Genomic DNA, 22,588 nt, shown 5'->3' with positions numbered 1-22,588 from the left:
TCTGATACTTGGCAAGCTAACAAGGTTTACTGTTCATGGGAGAGAAAATGACTCCCCTGTGGCACCTGGCCTCAAAATCTTACATGGCATTCACTCACTACTGGTGGCCAATAGTATGTGCAGAACCAAGGCCCCTTCCTTGGTGCAGGCCAGGGACAAACTGCTCTCCACCACCCACACAGGCCTAAAGCTTTGCTGTTAACAAACTGTACAGCTTGCAAAACATAGCAGCGTTAACAGGCAATGCCTATGGAAAGTGGCCTGGACTGACCTATCTTTTGTTCGCTGTTCTGCTTTCAGTTTGCCTTGCTACTCCAGTTCTAGAATCTCAATTGGGTGTGGGTTGCACTCAGTAGAATGACTTCCATGAAGTTGGAGACCTCTTGGAGTTAGGGGCCTATATTCTGTATTATGTTCAGCACCAGTGCTATTTTTGTAGAAAAAGAGGTGCCAGAACTCAGCATGAATGCCTCCCTTGTTCTCTTATAATGGCAATGGCAGCCACCAGAGAGGTGCTGGAACTGAGTTCCAGTGAGTTCCGGCTGGCAAAAAAGCCTTGTTCAGCACACATACAAAATTGGCTGGCTTTCAACCATGTAAGGTTGAACTTGCACAAGTTAATTGTTTGCAAAATGCAACCTTATTCTCTTATTCCTATGGAAGTAGTCTTTAACTTTTTCACACCCAGGACTCATTTCATATACAGTGGTACCTTGGTTCTCAAATGCCAAAAACCTGAAAGTGAGTGTTACAGTTTTCGAACGATTTTCAGAAGCCGAACATCTGATGTGGCTGTCGACTATTGTTTCCGGGGCACCTGCACCAACCAAAAGCTGCACCTTGGCTTTTGAACATTTTGGAAGTCAAACGGACTTATGGAATAGATTAAGTTTGGCGCTTTTGTTTTTGCTATTTATTTTGGGTTTTTGTTTTTGAGGGGGTTTTTTTTGGTTAATTTGTTTTGTGACCCAGTTTAGCTACTATTTGATTGATTGTGTGACTGCAGAAATGGATAAAAGCCCCCTATCCAAACAATGACTATCATCAGTGGATGCAAGAAAAAAATATATATTTTTCTCATCTATACTACTGTCTTATTTATTTTATATTACGGTACATTGATTAGTGCTTTCATTTTATGGATCAATGGTCTCATTAGATAGTAAAATTTATGTTAAATTGCTGTTTTAGGGGTTGTTTTTAGAAGTCTGGAACGGATTAATCTGTTTTGCATTACTTTCTATGGGAAAGCATGCCTTGCTTTTGGAACGGACTTCCAGAACAGATTAAGTTTGAGAATCAAGGTACCACTGCATGGTTATACTACTGCTTTTGTGACCCACCTTAGATCAGGCCACATCCTGGGAGTGGTGCTGACCCACCAGTTGAAGACCAATGGTCTGCAGTGTCTGGCAGTGGCTCTCCAGAGTTTTGGAATAGAAATCCTGCCTGGAGCTGCTGGAGACAAAACCGGGGATTTTCTGTATGCAAAACATGTGCTCTCCCACTCACTTTTGAGGGTCAGTAGTCTTCAGGGTGTGCCTGTGCTTAAAACCGCTGCCCTAGCAGCTGCATCACCCAGCTTGATATTTCAGCTTCATGGGTATGTTCCTCATACTGTTTTTACAGCATTTTCAGAACCACAAAGATTTGAAATTAAGTTGCTGGTGAGGTTTCTCCTGAATCTGTGGAGACATTAGCAGAGCTGGAGGGGCATTCTGTCACACAAGCAAATGGGGGAAAGAAAAAAGATGAAAATTGAAATTTAATTGAAAATACAGCTGCGTACAGTTACTTACAGAAAGTCCAGCTTGTGAACAGAGACTCAGTATCTACTGTGTGGAAAGGGAGACGCCATTGGCCACGAAACACCACATGTTACTGCAGGGAGATTATCCATTTTTCTAGGTTAGGCATTCCACCCAGTTAGACCTGCTGCTAGCCAACCTCCCATGACTTCCTTTGATTTCCAAGATCAGAGTCTCAGCACAATAGAATAGCACAAACAGCCCCTGCAAAGCAGACAGACACTGCAATTTCCTGCACTGTAGGGAACGGAAACCTATGGCCCTCCACTCTCAACTCCCTTCAGTCCCAATGGTGGGCTCGTCACCTGGGGAACAGGGTTCGCGTCTCCGCTCCTCCACATGCAGCTGCTGGGTGACCTTGGGCCAGTCACACTTCTTTGAAATCTCTCAGCCTCACTCACCTCACAAGGTGTTTGTTGTGGGGGAGGAAGGGAAAGGAGAATGTTAGCCACTTTGAGACTCCTTGGGGTAGTGATAAAGTGGGATATCAAATCCAAACTACTACTACTACTCTTCTTCTTCTTCTTCTTCTTCTTTCTTGGTTTGTTCTTCAGTTTTTCGGATAGGCTTTCTAATTCAGCATAGTCAATCATTTTTTGGGCCCACTCTTGTCTTGAGGGAGCTCACTTTTCCACATTGTGGCTATAAGAACCCTCGCTGCCACCGTTGCATAGAGAAAAATATCCTTAAATTTATTAGGAAAGTCCGCATCAATAATACCTAATAAGTATGCCTCTGGTTTGAAGATAAAGGAGATTCTTAACATCTTTTCGAGTTCTAAATGGATATCCTCCCAGAACCTTTTAATTTTATTGCATTGCCACCATACATGATAAAAGGATCTTGGTTGTACTCCACATCTCCAGCAATTACTTTTTACTCCTTTGTACATTTTGGCTAGTTTCTGAGGAGTTATTTATGATTGGCGTTGCATTTTAAGGAAATTCTCCCTGATGGCATAACAGGTAGTAAATTTCCAATTGTTCTTCCAGTGATTTTCCCGTTGGGACATTGTTATAACGTGTCCAAAATCTTGTGACCACTTTATCATTGATGCAGTGACCTCCTCCTCCATGACTTCCCAGTCAAGGAGTCGGTATGCCTTGGAGAGGTTTTGCATTTTGAATTTAATACCTCGGATTCCAATCTGGAGATTTCGCTGGAAAAGCCCCTATTTTTATCTAATTTAAATTTCTTAAACATTTGATAATACTGAAACCAGTCTGTAATCATCTCTCTAAGTTCTTCAAAACTCTTGAGCTTTAATTGATTCTCTTCTTCCTTTTGGAGCATTTTATATGTTGGCCAATTTCCGGACATATTTTTTTCCTTCACCACAGAAGCCTCTAATGGGGAAATCCACCATGGGACTTTGGGCTTCAGGAGATTTTTGGATTTCTCCCATGTTTTGAATAATGATCTCCTAATAATATGGTTTGTAAAATCTCTGCGAATTTTTGCCTTATCATAAATTAGATAGGCGTGCCATCCCCAACGGTTGTCGAATCCCTCCAAATCTAAGAGGTCCGTGTCCTGTAAGTTGCACCACTCCTTCAGCCAAGTGTAACAAGCTGCCTCATATAATTTCAAATCGCGTAGTGTGAATCCCCCTCTTTCCTTTATATCAATTAGGATTAAATGCTTAATTCTAGGCTTCTTCCCCTCCCATATGAAATTAGATATCTCTTTTTGCCAGATCTTGAGGCAGTCTGTGTCTCCTAGTATCGGAATCATTTGTAAATAAAAAAACTAGTTTCGGGAGTACATTCATCTTAATGATTGAAATCCTTCCTTTGAGGGAATACTTGCCCTCCCTTTTCAATTAGCAATAATTGCACCCTACATTAACCAGGGTGTTGCTTGAGGCAAAACAGTAAATGTTGCCACTGTCTCCCTGTCTCCACTGTCTCCCACTGAGTGGGGCCCTGGGCGTTGGCCAGTTTGCTTTTAATAAAGCCACACTGCTATCACCCTCCAGATGTGGTGGACTCCTAACTCCCTTCAGCCTTACCCACCTTGGCTAGGGATGCGGAGCTGCAGCATCTGAACATCTGAAGTGCAACACATTCTATAGCATTTTAGAGCTAGAGGAAGCTCTTTTGCTCTGCTGAAAATGAGTCCTGGAATGATGCTGCAAATTGCAGTTGTGAGTCATGCATGTTGTTTCAAAGGACATGATCCTAATGACCCTGGAGCAAGCTAACATGAAATTGGGTATTTTCTCTTTTCCTTGTCAAAAAACTAGAGTTCAGCAGCCTTGTAATTTACTCTTAATTTGTGGTTGGGTTGTGTCCAACAGGATCTAGAAATTCAACTTGAAGTAATCTCCCTGCATAAAGCACGCACCAGAGCTCCCTGAAGTGTTAACAAATTTAGCAAAACCAAAATAATGGACAATTTCCTAACTTTCCTAATGGTTCCTAATGCCAAAGTTTTCTCAAGCTACATCAGCCAGTATTTGAGAGCCACAGTCTTACTAGAAAGGTTTTTTTAAAGCCCAAACAACAACTTTGTATAGAATTGTTTTTTATTTATTTGCCATAGTTCCAACCCCTGCCCCCGCCCCCAAATAATCTGTCAGTTAGTCAGGGCACCCACTGGCCTCCACCAAACCTGTGGAGGTATTTCGGAAGCCACTTCCAAAGTTTTTTCTTTTGTTGTGGCAAGCACTTGCTTGTAAGAACTCATTTTTCTATAAGGAAGTGTGAGACTATCAAAGGCTGCATACACACCATACATTTAAAGCCCCGCCCCAAAATCCTGGAAACAGTACTTTGTTCAGGGTACTGGGAAATGTAGCTCTGTGAGGGCTAAACTACAGCTTCCAGGATCCTTTGGGGGTGGGGGAGTGCTTCAAATGTATGGTTTATAAGCTGCATTAAGCCCCTCGCAAAGGGCTTTCTCCCTTTCTTTCCCTGCTACCTTCTGCTTTTTTCATTTCTGAGTTTGGGTTTAAGGGGAATATGGGCATGGTTCCCATTGAAATCGATGGGATTTGAGTTCCACTAACTTAGGGACTGCAGCCAACCATATGCCTCCTCTGGAGCAAACTACGATATTTTGGTCTCCAAAATGTATTTTGGCTGGAAGAAGGGGATTTGGTGCAGGGTATGTGTTACATTTTAGGAAAAAGAAACAGTGAAACCATCAATAAAGAATTTAAAGAGAGGTGTGAGAAATGCCAAAAATATAACTTGTAGCATCTCTGTGCCCCTTCAGATGAAGTCGGACTCCAGCTCCCACCATCCTTCTCCGCTGGCTGTGCTGGCTGAGGGAAGCTGGAGTCCAACACCATCTTGAGGTTGAACATGCCCCCAGCCTGGAAACTTGAGGAAAGGGATGCTACCAACGAAACTTCAGGAAGAACATTTTGATGTTAAAGAGCTGCTCAACAGTGAAACGGACTCCATGGAAAGTGGTGGACTCTCCTTTTCTGGAGATTTTAAAGCAGAGGTTGGATGGCCATCTGCCAGGGATGCTTTAGCTGAGATTCCTGCATTGCAGGGGGTGGGACTAGATGACTCTCAGAGTCCTTTCCAAACTCTCCAATTCTGTGATTCTGTGTGGCCTTTTACAATCTGAGACCTACCAAGGAGGCCCTCAGTGATTCCATCTGTGCATCAGGCCCAGGCTGTGAAGACATGAAGATTATTGGGGGTTGCTCCTCAATTATGGGATCCCTTCCCACTTCAGGCATGCCAGAGTAAGCTTGAGCACCTTCTTTGAGTGTTGCAAGAGCTACTTGTATCTTGGGGCTGGCTTGGGAGCACATGGTCTTGTCAAAAAAGAGGTTGTATTCCATATTATTATTTTTGCATTTTGGTACCCACTCCAAGCTTTCAGAATGGGGTGGGCTATGAATCTGAGGCCCCATCTGCTGTATATAGTTAAAGCAGTATCACCACTATAAAAAAGTCATGGTTGCCCCCAAAGAATCCTGGGGACTGGGAGGGTGCTGGGAGTTTTAGGAAATCTCTATTCCCCTCACAGAACTGCAATTACCAGGGTAGTTTAATAAGTGTTGTTTGTGTGTGAAGCACGCAAGCCTGAATCTTATGCTGGCTCATTCCTTTAATAGCTATTCAAGCCCTCCAAGTTGCCTAATGCGTTTAGACTACAAAATAGTCTTCATTAGATGTAATGATCACCTACCTCCTGAAAAAGGAGTTTCTTTTCCCTTGAGGAAAAACACTTGCCCCAATCAACTACCCCCCCCCCAGGACCTTTATGAACTTCACTTCTGTTTGTTGCTTTGAATATTGCTGTGGATCAGGAATCCACAGCAATATTCCCTTTTCAATTAGCAATAATTGCACCCTACATTAACCAGGGTGTTGCTTGAGGCAAAACAGTAAATGTTGCCACCGTCTCCTCTGCCACCACAGCCTGAGGAAACCGGAGGCACAGGTGCCTGGGGCCCTGGGTGCTTAAGCACCCACAAAATTCCTCATGAAGGGGCCAGGCACCCACAAATTTCGGTGCCAGGGCCATGCACATTGCATGGCACCCATGGCCCCTGGCACCAACGGTTGCGGGGCCAAGTTGGCACTCCTGACTGGAGCAGCAGCCTCAGGAAGCCCTGGCATGCTGAAGCTGGCAGTGGAGAAAGAAGGAGGCTAGAGAGGAGCAGGCCCGCTCTTCCCAGGTGGCGCATAGGCGACATGCGCTGGATCTCCTGCCCCTCTCAGCTGTCCCTAGTCTGCTACCTGAGGTGACTGCTAATGAACAGACTGGTTCTGAATCTGTACCTTCAGGGCTGCAGGTCAGGAGCAGAAGAATTATAGGCAATTCCTGCCAGGAGATTCTCATTGTAGCCCACAATCCTCAAGTCCTGGGATATCGGGTGACACGAGGGGGCCAATCTGTGATGTTCCCAGGTGCTGTAAAAACAGCCCCTCTGACTTCCCACAATCTGAGCAACTGATGCTGAGGGAGGCTGTGCCATTTTTTTCTGCTTACCTGCCCCAGCCTGCCATTGCCGATCTTGAAAATGCTGGTCATCTGAATGAAACGGAGCCAGTGAAAATCATATGTACATGAATTGTGGGGTGAGGGTGGCATTTGTCTATGCATATCATTTCTTAATTAATATTCTGATTATCTCTGTTGATCAGCAATACATCTTCTGTGTCAGATAATAAATCATAGTGTTTACACAACCTTTGAAACGTCTTGCACACAGGTTCCCATTTTTGATTTGCAAAGCAGAAAGAGAGAGGTAAATTGCTCAAGTATTTCCCACGACCGCTGATGAAATAAGGGCTAGGCGTGAGCCCACTGCCACACACCTTTGACTATGTCTGCAAATTCTTTTGGCCCCCACCCCACAACCTTTGATCATTTACCTTAATTAGAGGAAGGAGCGGAACCACCGTATAACAGTGCCCCCAGCTCTCAGCCCCTCTAGGTGGTCCAATAGAGTTGGATTTTTTTACCGCTGCATCACATTGTTGACTCATGTTAAGCTTGTCATCTACTAAGATCCCAAGATCCTTTTCACAGTTACTACTGGCAAACCAGGTTTTCCCCATCTTATATTTGTACAGCTGGTTCTTCCAACCTAAGTGCAGAACCTGACATTTATCCCTTTGTGTTAGTTTGGGCCCAGTTCTTCCATCTAAGGTCATCTTGAAGCCCGGTTTGGTGTCATCTGCAGATCTGAAGAGCATCCCCGCTTGCTTCATCCAAGTTGTTTATAAAGACATTGAACATCAATGGGCCCAAGACAGAACCCTGTGGCACTCTACTTGTCTTTTTTTCCCTAGAATGATGAGGAACCATTAGTGAGCAGTATTGGGGTTTGGTCAGTCAACCAGCTACAAATCTACCCAGCCCACATTTTACTAGCTTCTTTGCAAGAATATCATGGGCAACTTAGTCCAAAGCTGAAATCAAGATACACTACATCTACAGCATCCCCTGATCCACCAATCTTGTAATTGAATCAGGTAAAGGAAATGAGATTCATCTGGCATGACTTGTTTTTGAGAAACCCATACTGAGCCTTAGTAATCATAGCATCCTCTTCTTATTCAATTGCATATGAATTGCAGAGAATGTGAGATTTATAAAGCCTCTACTAATCTGTCCCTTTCATAAACTAAGGAGTGGCTTGAAAATACATGTGCAGACATGATCAGGCTAGGGAAATGCTCAGTCCTCACTGATTTCCTAATTTCTCATCACACAAATGAGTAACTTCTGTGAGTCCCATTTCAACGAACTAATCTGATAAGCTGCAAATATTGCACAGATGTTGGCACAACAGCAAGCAGCCCTTGTTTTACAGCTTGCATCAGTGTTAAAGACGTAGCTAGCATCACTGAATGAAAAGAGAATGCTTGCCCCAGATGCAGCCTAGCCATTCTTTACCAGGGATGGGTCCTTCATGCTCATTGGAATGATGCAATTTTCATAGGATTGTCTTGGCAGAGCCATTCTTGCCAAGGACAGGACGCACTGAGTGACAGTGGAAGAGGCGGAAGATTTGCCATTGCAAAAGAAAAATGAACAGAAACTGTCAGAGGAACAAAATGTGAAAATCTGTCAATCAGAATTGCCCAGTAAGCAGAACAGATGCCAACCTGCAAGGACACTTTTCCCTTTCACCATGGGTGTGAGTAGAAGAAACGCTTGTGCCTCTTGAAATCTCCCTGAAGCAAACATCAAATACTAAGGTTATTTCTCCTGACAAGTCCTTTCACGTTCTGAAGTGGTAAGACCAAAGTTGTTGTATAAGTAGGCACTTGCAACACAATGAGTCTTGGAACACTGTGGAGGAGGCTGCTCCTAAAACTGAAAATTATTCTGCTCAGAACCGGCTTCGGCAGCAGATTTGGTAGATAGTTCTAGCTCACCTTCCTTCCTTCCCTCTGTTCTGTCTACGTGACATAGGAGGCACACTTTGTCAGAAAAGTGCTAACAGCTAAGGGAAGGAAAATGCCACAGAGTAAGGGCAGGAGGAGGCAGCAGTAGAAGGGAGGCTGTAAAACAGAGTGGAGCCTCATTAGGTAGGATTGGGCTGCAATTCCTTTGAACTTACTTCTGAGTAAACCTGCATGGGGTTGGACTGCAAATCCCTTTTAACTGAATAGGATTTGTTTCTAGGTTAGCATTCATAGAAGCAGGATGTAAGCCCCATCGAACTCTATAGTGGGGCTTTTAAAAGTAGCAAGATTGGTTTGACAGAAGTGGATTGGAATCAATGGATCTGCATCCTCAAATGGATAAAGTAGATGGATATGCTTGGAAGTACTATTCAGTATAAGATTTCTTTTTCTTTCTTTTTCCCCTTTCTACTCCAGTCTCCTTTAATGTCCCCAGAGCTTCTTTCCAAAATAACAACATGCATCTACACACAGGTCACGCTATCCGCCCACTCCTTATCCACAAATTCACTTATCTGAACACAAAGAATTATGCTCAAAGCAGGAGAGATCGGGCAGGTCAGTTTGTACTTTGTCTCTCTTTTGCTGGTTGGCTGCAACCAATTTAGGAATCATGGCAGAAGGAGGGAGAGAGTTCATGAATTAGAAATGCCCCATAGGAAATAGCAGAAATCATTAAGCTTGTCAATGTGAATGCTCGCCTAATGAACAACTTCCTGGGAATGCATTGTGTTCAGTAAGCGGGACCTGCATGTATACATATACATTTTTCTTTCCCCTCAAGTGTCTGTTCAGGCATACCGTTTCAATAAAACCCCCCAAAACCATACCCATCCCTTATGTCCAGCCTAAACAAAGGCAGAGTCAATGAAGTTGCATTTGCTCTGATTGATCGCTTGGAACCACCCCAACATCCTCCCCCCAGGGTAAAACCTATACTGGTGGTGGGAAAGAAAGATGACCAAGATATCGATACAAAAAAATTTTTTTCCTTCCAGTAGCACCTTAAAGACCAACTAAGTTAGTTCTTGGTATGAGCTTTCGTGTGCATGCACACTTCTTCAGATACACACGAAATGCTCATACCAAGAACTAACTTAGTTGGTCTTTAAGGTGCTACTGGAAGGAAAAAATTTTTTTTGTTTTGACTATGGCAGACCAACACGGCTACCTATCTGTATCAAGATATCGATGTTCAATGACCCCGTCAGGTTGCAAGGCAGCATTTTCTGGTTTACCTCAGGCAGCAAACTATATTAAATCACATCTCTCCTTGCACAATGGTGGGGAGCAAGTTCTCTGCCCTTTAAAAATGTTATAGCCAGTTTTGTTAATAGAATTGTGATGTTAATGTTCGTAGGGGTAGTGGCAAAGAGTGAATATTCCCCACCTCCTGCCTGGTCAACATAGTTAAAATTGAGTAACATTCTCTGGATCTTAAAAACGATATATCCCTCCTCCCTGCCCTGCCCCCAACAAACCGCTCCATTGGATTCCTCTTGTCTACACAGAGAGACACATAAACTTATCTGCTCTTGTCAGATACATGTAATCCTTTTTTCCCTAGGGGAAGAAAAGTTTATCGTTCATTCACAATGCTATCACTAGATCCCCTTCCCCATCTCCCCCATCAGTGTAACCCTTAGGTGGGTACCAGTATTAAGATGGATTTAGTCCTTTACCCTTCACTGTTGCCAAGTTTGAATTCATTTCAGTTGGCTAACAGCTTCATCACTAATCTTGTGGGATTAGCACTGTAGTTTAAAATTACGCTTTCCTCCCAGTTTGGAGATTGGATTTGCACAATATTACTCTCTGAGTGCTATGGTTTTTTAAATATAAAATTACTTTAATAAACAAACCAAGCACAGTGCTCATTAAAAAACTTTCAGATTTGTCTATTCATTTGTTGTGGTAAGGGTGTGGAGCTTTCCTGTAAAGAAACTGAGATACTGTAAATCTTCTGATGTTCTTGTTATTGGTATCAGTCTATCTCAAGAGACAATGGAGTGCACCTCCAGGAGTGAAGTCAACTCTCCCTGGAAGCAAGCCTGGGCATTGTGTATGGAGGTCCTGGGCTGCTCAATGATAAGACCCCCTCTCAGCCTTACTGGTGTGGTCCAAAGGAAAGCAGATCAATATGCCTGGCACCAGCTTGGCTGCAGCAGTTGCTGGAAGGAGGTGTACAAGGTGCCATCCAACCGCCTTGGGGATTCCACTCTGGATTTGTGTAGGGTTTACTCCTTAGCTTTTTATTCTCCCAAATATGTGCCACAATGCAGCAGAGGTTTAGGATCAGAGTTTTCTTTCTCCTAGATGGGCTACCTTCCCAGGTTGATGAGCCCCATCTGCCTCTCACTTCCCTCTACAACACTTGCAAAAACTGCCTTCTTGACCATTGGACCCACTATTGGTCTCATTTGCTCAATCTGCCTGGAGCCTGTCTTTGCATGCAGGGGAAGTTCCTAACTCACTGAGAGCTTGAGATCCACTGGCTACTCTCACCTGGTTTGGCCAGCCCAGGGTGTAGCCGTTGTTACGCGCTGACAGCTTCTAGGAACCACAGGTGATTGCTGAGGGCATGGTGGAGACAAAGGTGGAAAAACTACCCTAGAAGGAGCACAATGTGTCCCCTCTTGGGGGTATTACCCCCTCCCCTAACACTCCATACACCACTTTGGTGTATCAGCTTGTGATTGCTAGGAGGCAATGGTATAATAACCTGTAGTCTGCTTTGAAGGTAGTTAAGATGCCCACTGTAGAGTATCAATATTTTCTGTGGGAAGAAAATATTTAGTTAGGTAAAACACTTTTTTTGCATATGTTACAATGCTTTTATATACGAACAGCTTGTTGTTTAGGACTCTTCATCTCCTAATTTAGAATAACAAATGCTTTATTTCTCCTGCTTTCTTTCCTTATTGTTTTTGCCATATTTTTATTACTCCACAATGCCTTGTGGTACTTCTGGCAGATGAATGTTGCTCAAAAATGGAATGAACTTCTTCAGCAAAGGGATAAATATTTTTATCCCTAATAAGCCCTGGTGCTGCACTGAGTACTCAGGTGGGCACAACCAATTCTGCCCTGCTCACCCACCCAGGTCTCAGTGATACAGATCAAATTGGCCTCTTCATCCACAGCCTGATCACGGATGAGGGAGATCCAGTTGCCAGTGCTGACTTGACATTGAAAAGCAGCCGCTGCAGATCTGAGGACTGGTTGATAGGACAACCACAATTCCCCAGGTTGGAGGAGGGACTGGCATATAGCACAGTCACTAACTGTGCTATGTGCCCCTTAACTGGCCTGCCCCACCTCCCGCACCATACCTCCCCTTACCCAGAACCACCTCAGTTTTAGCCTTCCCTTCCTCTCCTCAACAAAGGATTGTAGTTTCTCCCATATCTTCTTCTTAGGCAATCACTCATAGCCGAGTAAGATTGTCTTCCATAAACACGGTTTAAACAGTAGGTTCGTAAGTGACCGTGGAGGCCTTCAGAAATGTATGTAAACAGTTGCTTTGCCCCTGTTGTCCAGTTCTGTTAGTTCAATAAATGTTCTTGCTGTTATCCCTGTGTCTTGCCTCGTGGGAATCCACCTACACTTCACACACATCCTTCCACAGTGGGGACATAGCTTTCTGGGCCAGAGTTGATCATGGTAAGGGTTTGCCAAGCATGCCTTCCTCTTAGCACGTTTCTCCCTTTCATCCTGAGTTCAAGCATCTTCACAGCCCATGACCAGACAGACAGACGGACAGACAGAATATATAATGGGCTAGATACCTGCTTTTTTTAAAAAAGTAATCTGAGGATAACGGTTCATCTGGGGGAAAGGCAACTGTCCCTCACCTTCCCTTGCAGACATCCATGATGGGAAGAAGGCTGTAGCTCTAGTGGTTTGGCACCTGTTCTGTGCATCTAGGTGAATTTCCTTGAGGGAAGTTCTTGTAACTGCTATACATGTTTCCCCTAGTTGGTGTTTGGTCAGGACGAACACTTAAGAGAGCACATATTTTATGTGCAAAGCAGTTCAGGTTCAGTCCCTGGCATTTGCATTTAGAGAGAGAAGCAGAAGGTGAAGAGAAAAAGCTCTGCTGCTGCTCTCCATGCTGCCATGTTACCAAGGGGTAGTTCTTGCCTGGGTGAACAAAACAGCCTTTCCCAGTGTAAGAGAACTTTCTGTCCAGAGGGAAATAGAAGGACTGAAGGCATATCTTCTTTGATATACATGTCATCCCTACAACCTAGTAACCTCCCCACATCCCTTGATGGCAGAGCATATGCTTTGCATGTCATGCCTGCTTCTGTAAATAATTATAATCATAGTAATGATGAGCTAATCCAAAGGTCATCTGCCTGAGTTCATAGGGAGATACCACTAGGCTACATACACTGGGCGCAACCAGATGCAGTCTAAGTTTCTCCGTGATTTCACCATATACTTCGAAACCCCACCCTTGCCTGCTTGCCTCAGCAGTCAGAGATCCCACGACACCTCCCATATCACTTTTCTGGGCGCTACCCAGCCCTTAACAGCTAACAAAGATGGGCAGGAGCCTCCTTCAACTCCACTGCCAAGGAGAGCAGGTGGCATGCCTCTTGCCACCTGGGGGCTAGCCCAACCAGCCCCATGCGCTTCTCCACAAATCTCTTGACCTCCAGTGAGCGCTAGTTTTCAGAATTCCTTCCACAGGAGTGCATGTGCTGCAAAAGTCAGGTGTCACTCATGGCAAGAGAAGCAACCATCCAGGGCCTTTCTAATGTCATAACCCGGCTCAGCAAGAATTACTTGGGTAAGCGTAACAGATAGGACCAGGGGCCTAAAAAATGAGGTGATCATTACCACATGGAGTGATTAAATGAGCTCATCCTTTTTGATAGTCTTTCACCAGTAATGTTCATCTAAATACCAGCCAACCAGTCACCTCTTTTCGCTACTGTATGAAAATAATGAGGGACTCCTTAAAAAAAGAAAAAGAAAAAAAGAATTTCAGTTATATACATTTCAATGGTTCTACAGTCATTTTAACATTTCAAAACTCAACTTCCTCCCTCCTCTTTCTGCAGTTCCTTAAATTTATATTTATCATTTCCTGCATATTCTAAATTAACAACTTATTCTTCATCTACTTTAATTATTTACTCTTATGAAACTGCAGGTTATTACAATAATCCTGCCAATGTCCTTATCTGTTTACAATTTATTTGTACATATTCAATAAACCATTTCCATTCTTTTATTTTAAAAAATTGTTGTCTTGATTTCTTATTTTTCTGATAAGTTCTGCATTTCTGCATAATCCATGAGTTTTTGTATCAAATCTTCTTTCGTTGGGACTTCTTCTTCTTTCCATTTTTGGGCAAATAACATTCTTGCCTATGTAGTCACATCCATGAATAAATTCCTATACTGTTTAGCTAGTTCTACACCTATAGTTCCCAAAAGAAAAGCTTCTGTTTTATTAAACATCTTTTTCAATTCATTATATATCATTTCCCAGTAAGCTTTAACCTTACTGCAAGACCACTACATTACATTCCAACAGATCTCTCTCCATTTGTGATATTTGTTCCCCAAACCCTTGTTTCTTATCTTTCTTAAATACTTAACTCAAAAGATGATATTGTATCCATGTTGTTAACTTGCCTGATAAATAATTAAATTCTTTAAATTTAAACTCTCCTCCCTCTTGTTTTAATAAATTTCTATAAGCTGTCCCACCTTCTATCATATTCTTCTTCTTTACTGCTATGGCTTCCAATGGTGAGAACCAAAGAGGTGTTTTTGTCTCCAATAAGTTTTTATATTTATCCCACACTCTATACATTTTTTTCCTGATTATATGATTTGTAAATCCTTTGTGTACTTTCACCTTTTCATACCACAGAAAAACGTGCCAACCAAAAATATTATCATGACCTTCTAAATCTAAGATATGTGAACTCTCCAATGTCATCAACCAACAAAGACAAGATGCTTCATAATATAATCTCATATCCAGCAGGCAGAAACCTCTTCTCTCTTTTACATCTATCAGTATTTTATATTTTATTCTTGTTTTTTTTCTCTTGCCAGATATATTTAGAAATATCTTTTTGCCATACATTGAAACAATCTGTATTGCCAGTCACTGGAACTGATTGAAACAAAAATAACATTCTTGGTAATACATTCATTTTTATAGTCAACACTCTACCTAACAGTAAAAGTTTCATTCTGTTCCAAATTTCAAAATTAGTATCTTCCCAGGTTTTTAAATATCTTTTTACAGATTTATATTATTTGCTGTTAACCATACACCTAGATACTTGACCTTCCTTTCAATCTTTAGTCCTGACACATCTTTTAATTGATTTTTACTCTCATCATTCACATTTTTACCAAGAGTTTGGTTTTGTCTTTATTAATCTTAAGACCTACTACATTTGCAAAATTTTAAATCTCTTGTAATACTTTCAGGATTGACTCTATTGGTTCTTCTACAGATAACACCATGTCGTCTGCGAATGCATTTAATTTATATTGTCTCTGTACCACTCATACCTTTAATTTACTGATTATATCTTATTCTTTGTGCCAATAATTCAAAAACTAATATAAATAACAAGGGTGACAAGGGGCAGCATTGTCTCATTCCTTTCATTATTTTGCAGTTCTCAGTCAGGACATTATTTACTATCAATTTGGCTTACTATTCAGTATATATTGCCCTGACTCTTTTTATAAAAGTGTCTGCACAGCTCATATATTCTAAAACTTTATACAGACATTGTCAAATGAGGGATTCTCATACATCTAAAAATTCCTTTGTCAACTAGATGTAAAGAGATCAAAACAACATGCAACAGTTTTGCACCTTTGAACACCCATCCAATAGCAGTGGTTTGTTTACATAATCAGCTGCTGATCATCCTGGTCTAATCCTGTGCTGTCAGAACCAATGTATTTTTATTAATATTCATGATCCATCTGGTACGTAGGCTGAGACCCTATCTGCCTGCAGACTGTCTCGCCAGAGTGGTGCATGCTCTGGTTATCTCCCGCTTGGACTACTGCAATGCACTCTACGTGGGGCTACCTTTGAAGGTGACTCGGAAACTACAACTAATCCAGAATGCGGCAGCTAGACTGGTGACTGGGGGCGGCCGCCGAGACCATATAACACCGGTCTTGAAAGACCTACATTGGCTCCCAGTACGTTTCCGAGCACAATTCAAAGTGTTGGTGCTGACCTTTAAAGCCCTAAATGGCCTCGGTCCAGTATACCTGAAGGAGCGTCTCCACCCCCATCATTCTGCCCGGACACTGAGGTCCAGCGCCGAGGGCCTTCTGGCGGTTCCCTCCTTGCGAGAAGCAAAACTACAGGGAACCAGGCAGAGGGCCTTCTCGGTAGTGGCGCCCGCCCTGTGGAACGCCCTTCCAGCAGATGTCAAAGCGATAAACAACTACCTGACATTCAGAAGACATCTTAAGGCAGCCCTGTTCAGGGAAGTTTTTAACGTGTGATATTTTACTGTATTTTTGGTTTTTATGGAAGCCGCCCAGAGTGGCTGGGGAGGCCCAGCCAGATGGGCGGGGTATAAATAATAAATTATTATTATTATTATTATGAAGATTTTAAAACACTTTAATGTGACAAAATTTATAACCGTTAACAAGAAGGGTATTGTACTTAATCACATATTTTATTTGCTTAGATTTAAAACTCTGAGAGTGTGTGTTATGTTTTGGTTTGATGTGCATTAAAAAAAACAACAAGTTACCAAACTTAGCAAATGCTCCCCAAATCTACATTTGAGCCAATGTTTGGCCCTGTGGATGCAGGTGCTGGGTTTCAAGCCATGGTATTGCCCAAGAGACAGAGCATCTATCTCCTTTGCCTCTGAAAGTTAGATATGCCCACAGCAGGAATGCTTCATGTTGGTTTATTTCATTTGCTGTAGCTCCTTAATTAAATATGCATCAAAGTTGTGGCCTTTCACCACATTGCTATATCTCTAGTCATCATGTTGGGGTGTGCAGGCAAGATGTGATTCTACTACACCCTTTTTTTTTTTTGCCACAGAATATGACTCATTCTTGGGACTCATACTGAAGCTGTATAAAAACTTCAGTGCATTTATATAAGTTCTGAGGGTGCCGTGGCTGTTTCCCCAAGTTGTGAAAAGGTTGTTTTGCATTTCTGGGAAAGCCTGTATGTTTCAGACTGTGAAGTCTGTTAATGTGATGCCAGGAAAATGTCAAGTATCTTCCTACAGCTGATGCTTTTGTCGTGTTGGTGTCTCTTGGGCACAAAGTGATGTCCAGATTAAGAAGTCATAAAGTCTGAATGTTGTCTTTGATCAAGCAATGTATGCTAAATCAAAATAGCCTAGAACACAGAGCAGTTTAAAAGTAGAATATTAAGGCTGTGGGAGTTTTGCACATGTCTTTTTAAGAATTAGAGGCAAACACTTTGCCTATCTTAGTCTGAGAGACATCAGTGCATGCATTATTGGAAGATTAGCAATACAATTATAGAGCATGTCTGCACAAGTTTATATCTGAAGCCTTTATCTGATTACTGTGGAATAGATCTCTCAACTGGGTTCAGGACACACATAGGCAAGACATGGAAGCTGTTGAAGACTTTATAGCACTGATCAGAAAAGCAACAAACAGCATTTTTGGAAACCAATACAAAAGTGTAAAGTGCAGCAATATTTTAAAGCATATGGACAGTTTGTCTGAACATAATATGCTAGAAAACAATGATAATTTGCAATAGTGGAAAACTTGGAAACTGAAAATTGTTTCTCCAGATCTCCCTGCATCATTTTCTTCTGTTGATTTCACTATATTTTATGATACTGATTTCTCCCATTTTCCTGTTTGGAATGGGAAATGCCTGTCATTTTAGCATTGGACATAAAGTGTGCTTCGTGCAAACTTGCATTGAATTGGGAATTCCCAGATGTGTGCTGCTGTGCAATTCCTGGGTGAACACTTTTTTTAAAAAGGTGCATGCACTGCTCAGCAGATTTCTGCATCCATGCATCAGTTCTACAAAATAAGCACCTTCAAACCAACAAATTAGAAGGCAGGGACATTATCCAATTATGAAACGTAAATAAGAGTATAAGGAAAAGAGCAACAAAGTTCAACAGAAATACTAAACGCAAAAAAGAGCCCAATGACTCCAAAACCTAGCTACTACGATCCTAATTGCACAAGGATATCACCATGATCTCAACTAACTATGGGTAGACAGCATAGTTGGTCAGTTTCCTGGAACTGTAGAAAGTCCTACCCGGATCCCTGGTGGTAATGGTGAAACACAGCTGGAGAGCAGTTCAGCTTTTTTAAAACAAAAGGTTATCTCCCTGGTCTTTTGAGGGAATAACTTCTGACTTTTGCCTACATCACTGAGCAGCTGAGGTACTTGGTGTGTTCAGAATACTTCAGAAATCACAGAACCTGATAAGAGCATCAGTAGCTCTGGTCTCATGGACAACGGTGGTATTCAACTAGATTTTACTCAAGAGTAGGCTGTATATTGTCTCCCTGCTTATTTAACTTATATGCAGAATTCATCATGCGAAAGGCTGGGCTGGATGAATCTCAAGCTGGAATTAAGATTGCCGGAAGAAATATCAACAACCTCAGATATGCAAATGACACAACCTTGATGGCAGAAAGCGAGGAGGAATTAAAGAACCTTTTATTGAGGGTGAAAGAAGAGAGCGCAAAATATGGTCTGAAGCTCAACATCAAAAAAACGAAGATCATGGCCACTGGTCCCATCACCTCCTGGCAAATAGAAGGGGAAGAAATAGAGGCAGTGAGAGATTTTACTTTCTTGGGCTCCATGATCACTGCAGATGGTGACAGCAGCCACGGAATTAAAAGACGCCTGCTCCTTGGGAGAAAGGCGATGGCAAACCTAGACAGCATCTTAAAAAGCAGAGACATCAACTTGCCAACAAAGGTCCGTATAGTTAAAGCCATGGTTTTCCTAGTAGTGATGTATGGAAGTGAAAGCTGGGCCATAAAGAAGGCTGATCGCTGAAGAATTGATGCTTTTGAATTCTGGTGCTGGAGGAGACTCTTGAGAGTCCCATGGACTGCAAGAAGATCAAACCTATCCATTCTTAAGGAAATCAGCCCTGAGTGCTCACTGGAAGGACAGATCCTGAAGCTGAGGCTCCAATGCTTTGGCTACCTCATGAGAAAAGAAGACTCCCTGGAAAAGACCCTGATGTTGGGAAAGATGGAGGGCACAAGGAGAAGGGGACGACAGAGGACGAGATGGTTGGATAGTGTTCTCGAAGCTACCAGCATGAGTTTGACCAAACTGCTGGAGGCAGTGGAAGACAGAAGTGCCTGGCGTGCTCTGGTCCATGGGGTCACGAAGAGTCGGACACGACTAAACGACTAAGCAACAACAGGCCCATTGAAATAAATCAATATAATTTACTCATGTTTGCAAATTTAAAGGGGTGTGTGGAGTGATAGGGAAGGGGTAGTACCTCTGGTGGGGGCATGTTGTGCACCTTCTGGGGTAGTTTCTCCACCTTTGGACCCCACTCTGCACTCAGTGCTCACCTGTGGCTCCTATAAGCAGGGTCGTAGTGCCGTCCACCAGCGCCTGGGGTGGTGGGCATGGAGCGCGGAGGGTGCTCTTCATCTTCTGCAGTCCTAAGGCCTTGCTGATGCGAGGCAGGCACTCATATGTCAGGCAGGAGGAGGGCGTGTTGGGTGCTCTTCACCCTCTGCTCGCCCAGCCTCCACCGCCAATGGACGGGGACTCATACACTGGCTCTCTTGGTGCTACATTGAAGTTTCCCCATTTTGTTTATAGATGTTGTTACTCAGAATATAGCACTGCCTGGAAGGATGGGTCTGATGTCTCATCCGGGCTCTGGACAGGGCTAAAATCCTGTGTCTGCTGCATTTCTGAAACTAGTGACATGTCAGTGGGAAAGAAAATACAACACACCCATTTCAAAAATAATTTGAATTGTACTCCTGCCTCGGGCTGTGATACCAGCAGGTGCTCCAACCCAGTTTGGCTAACAATTGCGTCATGCAAATGGTAATCAGACGCTTCCTTATTTTTTGAACTTTGTACCCTTGGATAATTTAACAAAATTGCTTGTGCACAACCCATACTTCTGTTTGGCTAATAGTATTTACAGCAGAGGTGGCTAAGCTTTTTCTACACTCATCAAAAATAGTGTAGCGCACAAATTCCTTAGTACAGTGATACCTCGGTTTCCAAACGTCTCCATTGACAAACATTTCAGTTTTTGAACGCTGTAAACCAGCGTTTGAACATGCCTTGGAAGTCGAACATGCCATGCGGCTTCCGTACTGAGTTTTCTATATTGAGGCTTCTGTATTGAGTTTGCAATTTTCGTACGTTTTAGAACTTGGTCTTCCAAAACAGATTATGTTCGAAAACCAAGGTACCACTGTATGTCCAAATTGATTCATTACGTTCAGAGCTGTGACAGTTTTCCTGAAAGTAGCCTAACCCAGGCCATGCAGCAGGTGTAGGGAACCTTTGTCCCTTCAAATGGTGCTGAACTACAGCCTGGGATGATGGGAGCTGTAGTTCAGCCACATCTGGAGGGACAGAGGTTCCCCACACCTACCAGCGATATTTGACCTTGAAAAGTGCCTTCAGTGTCACTTTTGTTTCCCTGTAGCATTAGTGCTTGCTTTGAACTTGCCAACACCTACACAATTAAAACAGGATTTTGTGGCAGACATACTACTAATGGGTGTTTTCTCTTTACACTCCTAATTCTGGAAATATACATCCAATTTTGAATGCAGTAACCTATGCACATTTAACTTGTGTGCATTCAGCTTTATGTGCTTGGAAAAATAAATAAATGAATAAAAAGGGAGCAGGTGTCCACCCGCCACTGAACCCAACATGTTTTGACCATACATGGCTTTGGCTTTAGGTATGATCCCTGAAACATAACCACCATGTACTGTAAATTGCAGGCTTACTGTATTCCATAAGTCAGGTTACAGGGTTTGACTTCATGAAGAAATAAGCATTAAGTGTGGATTAGCTATGTGGAATGGCTAGCCCTGCCCCCGGGTGCACAACATGTGCAGCGCTCCGGGTGCCAGAGCAGCTAGCTCCGCCTCTGGATGTGCTGGAACTGGGTGTGCTGGAACTGGACATAGCCCTGCATTTGGCACTTCTCCGGGAGCTTTCCTATTATTTGTTGATCATGAGATTTGATGGCAAAAGAAATATTTTATATACTGAAGATTGGAAATACTTGGATCCCTTGCATGGTCAGAGAAGCTGAAACAGAGTGGAAGCATCTATGAGCCAGTAATGACTGGCATTCCTTCACCTCCTGAAAATCTTTGAAAATTACTCATGCAAGTACAAAGCAATGTGTGAAACACGTTTTTGCAGAAAAGTCAGGAGTCTGCGGTACCTTTGCTTGTAGCAAATGTCAAGGAACTAACATTTCATAGTATGGATGAAGATGATTGTGACAGCTACAGCAATGGTGCTATTAGACTGGAACATTGCTTTTCTTCTAGGAAAAAACAGTGCTGGTACTGTGTACCCTTGTGTACCCCCAGAAAAAAAACCTAAATAGTTTGTTAAGAAGTGTAGTCTGTAAAACCATTCTTCTCACCTTCTGTCCAAATCAGAGAGGCAGTGGCACAAAGCATCTTCTGGATTGTCACCCATGAAAGCAAGTGGCAGCTTCAAGGAACAACCACCACCTTTTCAACTTGTCACTTACCCTCCTCCTTTAGGCCAGTGGTGGGGAATCTCCTGACTGTGAGCCTAATTAGGCCTGTCAGACCTCCCCACTGGGCCAGCAAGCAGTGGCATGAGGTCAGTGGACTAGGGGGACTAAGCTAGTCCCCCAATGTTCCCCTGGCACCTCCTTCCCAAAGCCCGGGAAGCTTCTGCCCAGCTTAGGGAGGGAGGTGCAGTGCTCATGTGTGTGACATCATGCGTGCATGGGCCTCCCACCAATTGCCCTCGCAAGTTGGTTCCTCTGGCTGGCCCTAACTGTTCCCCTATGAAAAATTTCACTGCAAGCCACTGCCAGCAAGGCCATTTCAGCCACACGAAACCCAACCGCCCCACACCTGATGTCAGGTGCGGGATAAGTAAGGGCATGGCTGTGCCAAAATGGGGGTGACAGGCCATTTGTAAGCACTGATTCTCAGCTGATTACTAGGGCTTCCATACAGAGTGCTGTACAAGCCCTGATGATGAGCTGATTGTTGGGGCTTGCAAAACACTATGTGTTGTCATGGAAAAGAAAGGTCAGTGGTCCCAGCCCTATGTGAAACCTGGCCCATAAGAGAGCATGCAGTTCCATCTGCTTCGTCTCTGGCTAGTGTGGCAATCAGTGTTCTTTCTACCCTGTTCTCACTGTGGCTAATCATGTGCCTTTGGGAAGTCCACAAGTAACACGAGCCCAGCAGCACTCTCCCAACAATCCAGGCAGTATATAGCCATTATGACAAGTGGCCATTGATTGTGTTGCACGCTACCCCAGTCTCTGCGCAGTGCAAAACACCAGGAGCTCCAGCCACTTTTCTGAGGTTCAGTTTCCTCGGAATGAGGAACAGCAGAGACTTGGTGTGATACATGGTTTACACGTACGTACAACCTGAGCCAACGATGGAGAGGCTCACAGCATTAACACCCGCATAAGGTCTTGCTTCTCCCATAGCCACAGCCATGCTTCATATCTATCAGACCTGCAGCCTGCTTCTAGCTCTCACACACAACTCAGCTTTGCCCCTAACTACAAGCCAATTGGCGGGATGGCCCTGCAGCATTGGCCTGCCCCGCTTAGACCCACTTCCTATGTGACCTTAATGGCCCATACTTAGGGGGCCACT

General features: G+C 43.2%; 1 long non-coding RNA gene across 1 annotated transcript; it reads right to left on the bottom strand.

Moving 5' to 3' along the window:
* Nucleotides 1-12,193: 12,193 nt before the first annotated feature.
* Nucleotides 12,194-22,571, bottom strand: LOC310746949. Its single transcript, XR_014540818.1, has 3 exons — nucleotides 22,031-22,571; nucleotides 19,286-21,954; nucleotides 12,194-13,661 (listed from the first exon to the last, which is right to left on the bottom strand). It is a non-coding gene; the product is annotated as an uncharacterized lncRNA (long non-coding RNA).
* Nucleotides 22,572-22,588: the final 17 nt, after the last annotated feature.

Source organism: Podarcis filfolensis (assembly GCF_964270895.1).
Source record: "Podarcis filfolensis genome assembly, chromosome: 1".
Taxonomy (NCBI): domain Eukaryota; kingdom Metazoa; phylum Chordata; class Lepidosauria; order Squamata; family Lacertidae; genus Podarcis; species Podarcis filfolensis.
Note: the sequence above shows the minus strand (reverse complement) of the source record. Positions and strands in the feature narration are given on the sequence as shown.